General features: G+C 38.1%; 1 pseudogene; it reads left to right on the top strand.

Annotated features, from left to right (window-relative positions):
• Positions 1-4,922: 4,922 nt before the first annotated feature.
• On the top strand, positions 4,923-6,600 carry LOC146943421 (uncharacterized; annotated as a pseudogene).
• The last annotated feature ends 1,597 nt before the right edge of the window (positions 6,601-8,197 follow it).

Raw genomic sequence — 8,197 nt, 5'->3', positions numbered from 1 at the left:
CAATTGAAGGTGAGAAAAACACAAGAAGGGGGGTTGAATTGTGTTTTAGAAAAATTCTTCGTTTCTCCTAAAAACTGAACACACTGATCAGAAGCTAAGCGAGACAGCTTCTGAAGTGATAATCAGAATCTGAATGCAGCGGAATAAAACAGAGAGAGAGAGAGAGAAGAAGAACGACACAAAGCAATTATACTGGTTCCTTCCACAATCCGGAAGTAGTCCAGTCCCCCTTGCACTTCCAAGGAGATTTCACTATGAGTAATATCTGATTACAAATGCTCAAGCACACAAGCAAGAGACTTCCAATGCTCAAGCACACAAGCAAGAGACTTCCTTTGCTCAAGAACACAATCAAGAGACTTCCTGCTCAAGCACAACTGCAAGAGACTTCCTAACTAAACAAAATTACACAGAAAATTGTTTAAGGTTGAACACTTGATATACAATCAGAGGTGCTCACAATACAAATCAGATACAGACTCAATGGACTTAAGAATTTCTAAGATATGACTTTGAGACACAGAAATTCTAAGTGAATGCAGAACAATTTCAGCAGAGGTTTGGTACTTGTGAAAATCTTGTGAGTCTTTCGTTCAGCGTTCTTGCATTACCAATTCTCTAGGTCTTCACTCCTTTATATAGAGGTGTGAGAGAGACGTTGTGAAATTGCCAGCACACCAAAGAGTCGTTGTTGAAGCTTGATCTTTCACCAATAATCTTTTGCCTGATTTGGCTGTTGTCCTATGAAGAACAAATTTGAAATCCATTCCTTATCCAAAGGAACATCTATGCAGGCGAAACCGTATTCTGGAGCTGTTTTCTTGTCCTGTAGCGCGGACACAAAACAGAGTAGTGGAGAACGTGGTTGTACAATTCGTACAAAGTACAATGTCAACGCTTTCGTCCAAATTGCAAACACACGCCTTCAAACACCTTTGAAATGACCGTTGCAAACTCCACTAATCCTTTGTTTGTGTTTTCGAATCCAATAGACAGCTTTTGCATTGATAATTCTTCAATTCTTGATTCTTTGCAAATCCAGTTGATATTCAGCTTCTGGTGAAATGGCTTCTGATGAGGCAGCTTCTGATGATGCAGCTTCTGATGATATGACTTCTGCAGCTTCTGATGACGCAGCTTCTGATGATGTGGCTTCTGGACCTCTTGTCTTCAGAAGCACTATTCTTCAGGAGCAGCTTACTTCAGGAGCGCTATTTCTTCAGGAGCAGCTTGACTTCAGGAGCGCTTTTTCTCTTCAGTAGCAAGTTGCCTTCAGGAGCGTCCAAGCTTCAAATTTTTGTTGTTTCCATAGCTCTTTATTTGCTCATTCAGAACCAATGATGATGTAACTTTATAATTATGGTCCTGTACACTTGAACAAATATTAGCTAGTCCAATTTACAATTTTTAATACCTTGTTATCATCAAAACCCTTTAAGGTTCATTGTTAAACACATTTTGTTCCAACATAGAAGACTTTTGTGCTAATTTTGGACATAACAATAGTCATGATGCATGGGAAATACACAAACATTTATTGTCTATATGGGAAGAATATGGAAAGGCTTACATTAAATATGAAAGTGGTCAAATTTTGGGGGGAAATTTGAAATTCAAATTAGGCTTGTAATGTGTGCAAGTTAATTGTGTAATAAAGGCATGATTTGAAGGATTAAGTCTAGCATTTAATGGCAAAATGGTGCCCAAAAAGTAGGGTTAGGGTTTGGGAGGTTAAGTTGCAATGTTAACAAAGATTAGAAATAACTAGAACATATATCCGTGCTATCGGGTCATAAACAATGAAAAAACTAATATATTGTAATACTCCCTCCGTTTCAAAATACATGTCCAAGTCAACCACTTCACATATGCCAATGCACAATTTTGACCATTAATATCTTTAATTATCTAAAGTAAAATATTATAAAAATTGAAAATATTTGTCGAGGCAAATCAAACAACATCCTACATGTTAATATTTTTTGACCATTAATATCTTTAATTATCTAAAGTAAAATATTATAAAAATTGAAAATATTTGTCGAGGCAAATCAAACAACATCCTACATGTTAATATTTGTATTTATACATTAGTAAAAAAATATGGTCAAAGTAAGTCAAGTGAATAGTGCACATTGTAAAAATTGGACATGTATTTTGAAACGGAGGTAGTATGATGCTATCCCCATTGTCATCTATTCTATCACACGGGTCTATTAGAGTTGTTTCTTAACGATTAATCTTTCTCGTTCTACTTTTTTGGTTCTATTTTTTGGTAAACAATTACTTTTTTGTCAATTTATGAATCTTGTTATTAATATATTTAATTTAATACAAAATTAACCTTTTCCCAAATTTCACAAAGGGCCAAGTCAAATTTTTACAATAAATTTATTTCCTCATGCCAATTACTCTCATTCAATTCTTCAATATGTAATGACAATGGAACCTCTATTGTAACCATATCATTCTTCAATTTATAGCAACAATAGATAGCTTGCAATAGTGTCATTTGAGAAGGCAAAATCAATTAGTCAGGCACACATAAGAGAGGATATTGAAAACAAAAATCCTTAAGTTGAGTTTCTTCCTTATGTTGTTTTAGATATTCTTGGTTATTCCTTTTGCGGCTATAGTAGAGAGGCTGAACTATGGCTACAATACCTGCATTAAACAAAAACTGTAACGCCCGTCTTAATTATTCGATTATTTAAAAATATATTTATATATATGATTTACGTGATTTTCATGATTGATATGTGTGAATTTTATGATTCATGAAGTTGAGTGGGTTATATGATTTATAACTGCATAATGTGGAGTATTTTGTTGTGGTGAAGTTGCTAGGTTGTTATGACTTATTTTATTATTAAATAAAATAAGATTTGACAAATAAAATAAAAATATTAAAAATTGGGCTGTGTGGTGAGATGAGCAATTAGTAGTGATAAGAGTAATTAGGAGAGATAAATAGACAGACATAAGTTAAGAAAAGTAGTACGTACGTTTTTGGGAGAAAAAGTCAGAAAGAGAGAAGAACCAAGGAGAGCTGCGATTCTGCTATTATCAGGTAAGGGTGAGACTAATTTTCAATATTATTAAGGGTATAATTCTATAGGATGAATTTAGCATTATTAGGTTAAGTTTTGGTGAGAATTGAGAATTAGGTTTAGGATCAATTTTGATGAATGAATCAAGAACAGATGTTAGATTGATGCAAAATTAGTGTACAGACCTTAGATATGACTTAAGATGATAATTAGATGCTATTTGGATGAAGGAATCATGAATATAGGTGAAAAGTTGTGATTTTTAGGTTTCTGGCCGTACTGACATTCATCGCTCGCACCTGCGAGCAAGAACACTCGCATCTGCGAGCTAGAACCCAGAACTCGCAACTGCGAGCAACACAACTCGCAACTGCGAGTGACCTGTGAGCTCGCAACTGCGAGCAGAATAACTCGCCACTGCGAGTAAATACGTAGGAACCTAGAATGCACACTTTGCTCGCCATTGCGAGTGAAGTTACTCGCAACTGCGAGTTAGGCTGTTAGTTGCCCAAAATTGTCCCGATGCGATCCTTTCGCACGTATAGTCTTGAGCTGACCTTAGAAGTAAGAATGAGGGTGATTTAGAATGTTTCCAGATGTTACAGAAGTCTGTTTATATGACTGAAATGATTAGTAATGTTGCATGAATAATGTTATGATGTTTTTATGATATTATGTTGATGTAATCCATTCCTTAAATGATGTTGAGATATTCCAACACTGTTATATGTTGTAAATCTGTTGCTGTTCATTGCTGCTGACCTTTAATGTCTTGAGATTGCATGAGTCGGTCTATGTTGCAAGAAATTAAGAAGTTGTCCATGATTATGAGTCGTATGAGTCGTTCATGATGTCGTCTAAGTTGCTGGAAGTTTGAGTCCATTGCATACTCATTAAAGTTGGGGGCTTTAGGCCCGGCAGCCTTTGTGCTCATTAAAGTTGGGGGCTTTAGGCCCGGCAGCCTTTGTGCTCATTAAAGTTGGGGGCTTTAGGCCCGGCAGCCTTTGTGCTCATTAAAGTTGGGGGCTTTAGGCCCGGCAGCCTTTGTGCTCACACGTTGAAGAGCCTATTATGCTCATTTGTTGTTGATTGGTACCACATGCATTTGCATATCAAGAAGTTCATGATGTTAAGTTGTCAAGTTGTTGTTGAGTTGATAGAGTTGCATGGTCTAAGATGAGTTGTGTTGTCGAGTTGTTGTTGAGTTGATAGAGTTGCATGGTCAAAGATGAGTTGTGTCGTCAAGCTGAGTGTTAAGTTGATTATGATTTGTGATGAAAATTAGTAATGATATTTGATGATTGTAATTGTTATGAAATGAAAAATATACTGATTGTTAATTGTTGACATGTTATTAATGTTTAAGTTGTTAAATGCATTTTATTGGATTATATGCTTAATGTATTGACTATGAAATCTCACCCCTTCTGCGTATATGTTGCCTCGACCGTGGGTAATGTGCAGGTAATAAAGATTAGAGGCGTTCATGAGTGGACTCTCAGTTGGTGTCTAGGTGCTCTGATACGTAACGGGATGGGGGCTTGCTTTTACTTCTATTCCTTACGTGTCTCTTTTATGAACTAATTTTATGAGATTTTTCAATAAGGCCTGCGTGCCAAGACTTTTAAATGTTGAACTATTTTCCGCTGCAATAGTTTAAGATTTTTCATGATGTTGAATTTGAAGGATAATTATTATTATCCATTTTATGATTTAAATGAAGTATGTGACATTCCGTTGTGATTAAAATACTCTGATTTTAAATGAAATTTTTATGTTGGGAAAACGGGGTGTTACAATTGGTATCAGAGCAGGTCGGTCCGTCCGGCCAAGTAGTGAGTCAAGTTGTGTCCTTAGCAGTTGGAATACCACTATTATGATATTCTAAACGTTGTGTGTTGTGCAGAGAAGAGACCTGGAGGCTGCGAATCTTATTTGCTATAAGAGGACTAGAATGGCTGGAAGAAATGATGCTGCGATTGCTGCTGCTTTGGAAGCTGTAGCCCAAGCTGTGGGACAACATCCAAATGCTGGTGCTGGTGCGAATGCTGATGTGAGAATGTTGGAGACCTTTCTGAGAAATCATCCTCCTACCTTCAAAGGAAGGTACGACCCTGATGGAGCACAGACGTGGCTCAAGGAGGTTGAGAGAATTTTCAGAGTTATGCAATGTACTGATGATCAGAAGGTGCGTTTTGGAACGCATATGCTGGCTGAGGAAGCTGATGACTGGTGGGTGAGCCTCCAACCTACCCTAGAGCAGGATGATGCAGTTATTACTTGGGTTGTGTTCAAGAGAGAATTCCTAAACAGATACTTTCCTGAAGATGTTCGCGGGAGAAAAGAGATCGAGTTCCTTGAGCTAAAGCAAGGAAACATGTCGGTGACAGAGTATGCAGCAAAGTTTGTGGAGCTGGCTCAGTTCTATCCACACTACACGGGGGACAATGCTGAGTTCTCCAAGTGTATCAAGTTTGAGAATGGTTTGCGTGCTGATATTAAGCGAGCCATTGGTTACCAACAGATCCGTGACTTTTCTGCTTTGGTGAGCAGATGCAGAATCTATGAAGATGACAGCAAAGCTCATTATAAGATTATGAGTGAGAAGAGGGGTAAGGGCCAACAAAGTCGCCCAAAGCCTTATAGTGCTCCTGCTGACAAAGGAAAAGGAAGAGCTAATGATGAGAGGAGGTCTAATAAGAAGGATGCTGGTGCTGAGGTTGTTTGTTACACTTGTGGCGAGAAAGGCCATACGAGTACTGCTTGTACTAAGGATATTAAACGGTGCTTTCGTTGTGGCAGTAAAGGACATACACTTGCAGAGTGTAAGCATGCGGACATTGTGTGTTTTAACTGCAAAGAAGAGGGTCATATTGGGTCTCAGTGTACGAATCCGAAGAAGACTCAGACTAGAGGGAAAGTGTTTGCTTTGACTGGTACTCAGACTGAAAATGAGGATCGTTTGATCAGAGGTACTTGTTATATTAACAATACTCCTTTAGTTGCTATTATTGATACTGGTGCTACACATTGTTTTGTTGCTTTTGATTGTGCTTCTAAGTTGGGTCTTGCTGTGTCTGATATGAGTGGAGAAATGGTCGTCGAAACTCCAGCTAAGGGTTCGGTGACTACTTCTCTTGTTTGCTTACGATGTCCTTTGTCTATGTTTGATCGTGATTTTGAGATTGATTTAGTTTGTCTGCCTCTGAGTGGAATGGATGTAATTCTTGGTATGAACTGGTTAGAGTACAACCATGTTCTCATTAACTGTTTTAGTAAAACGGTGCGTTTCTCTTCTGCCGAAGAGGAAAGTGGAGCAGAATTTTTGTCTACTAAGCAGCTGAAGCAATTAGAACGTGATGGGATCTTGATGTTTTCCTTGATGGCATCCTTATCATTGGAGAATCAAGCAGTGATTGATAAGTTGCAAGTGGTGTGTGATTTTCCTGAAGTTTTCCCTGATGAAATCCCTGATGTACCACCGGAAAGAGAAGTTGAATTTTCTATTGACCTTGTTCCGGGAACGAAGCCTGTGTCTATGACACCTTACCGTATGTCAGCTTCTGAGTTGGCTGAGTTGAAGAAACAGTTGGAGGATTTGCTAGAGAAGAAGTTCATTAGACCGAGTGTTTCACCTTGGGGAGCGCCGGTATTGTTGGTTAAGAAGAAAGATGGAAGTATGAGGTTGTGCATTGATTATCGACAACTGAATAAAGTAACTATAAAGAATAGATATCCACTTCCTAGAATTGATGATTTGATGGACCAGCTGGTGGGTGCACGTGTGTTCAGCAAGATTGATTTAAGGTCGGGTTATCATCAGATTAAAGTAAAAGATGAAGATATGCAGAAGACGGCCTTTAGGACGCGATATGGTCATTATGAATATAAGGTGATGCCTTTTGGTGTGAGTAATGCGCCTGGCGTGTTTATGGAGTATATGAATCGCATTTTCCATGCATTTTTGGATCGCTTTGTGGTTGTGTTCATCGATGATATTTTGATTTACTCTAAGACAGAAGAAGAACATGCAGAACATTTGAAAATCGTTCTGCAAGTGCTGAAGGAGAAGAAGTTGTATGCTAAATTGTCTAAGTGTGACTTCTGGTTGAACGAGGTAAGTTTTCTGGGCCATGTTATTTCTAGTAGTGGTATTGCGGTTGACCCATCTAAAGTTGAAGCAGTATCACAATGGGAGACTCCTAGGTCAGTTACAGAGATTAGAAGCTTTTTGGGTTTGGCAGGATACTATCGGAGATTTATAGAAGGATTTTCTAAGTTGGCACTTCCGTTAACACAGTTGACGTGTAAAGGTAAAACCTTTGTGTGGGATGTTCATTGTGAGAACAGTTTTAATGAATTGAAGAAGCGTTTGACGACGGCTCCAGTTTTGATTTTGCCAAAACCTGATGAACCTTTTGCAGTGTATTGTGATGCGTCCAAATTGGGCTTAGGCGGTGTACTTATGCAAGATGGTAAAGTTGTTGCTTATGCATCAAGACAGTTGAGAACTCATGAACGAAACTATCCTACTCATGACCTTGAGTTAGCTGCAGTCGTATTTGTCCTTAAGATTTGGAGACATTACTTGTATGGTTCGAGATTTGAGGTGTTTAGTGATCACAAGAGCTTGAAGTATTTGTTTGATCAGAAAGAATTGAATATGCGACAGCGGCGGTGGCTCGAATTGTTGAAAGATTATGACTTTAGCTTGAATTACCATCCGGGTAAAGCTAACGTTGTTGCGGATGCCTTAAGTAGGAAGAGTTTACATATGTCTGCTATGATGGTGAAGGAATTTGAATTACTTGAACAATTTAGAGATATGAGCTTAGTTTGTGAAATGTCGTCTCGGAGCGTTAAGTTAGGAATGCTGAAAATTGATAACGATTTCTTGAAAAGTATTAGAGATGCACAGAAGGTTGATGTTAAGTTTGTGGATTTGTTGGTTGCTAGTAATCAAACTGAAGATGGTGACTTTAAAGTCGATGATCAAGGTGTGTTGAGGTTCCGAGGTAGGATTTGTATTCCAGACAATGATGAGATAAAAAGGATGATTCTGGAAGAGAGTCATAGGAGTAGCTTGAGCATTCATCCAGGAGCTACAAAGATGTATCATGATTTAAAGAAGTTGTTTTGGTGGTCAG

The sequence above is a fragment of the Medicago sativa genome, chromosome 2, assembly GCF_051527215.1.
Source record: "Medicago sativa cultivar Bolivia chromosome 2, Bolivia_mono, whole genome shotgun sequence".
NCBI classification, from domain to species: Eukaryota; Viridiplantae; Streptophyta; class Magnoliopsida; order Fabales; family Fabaceae; genus Medicago; species Medicago sativa.
The sequence above is the reverse complement of the archived record's forward strand: the minus strand, read 5'-3'. Positions and strand labels throughout refer to the sequence as shown.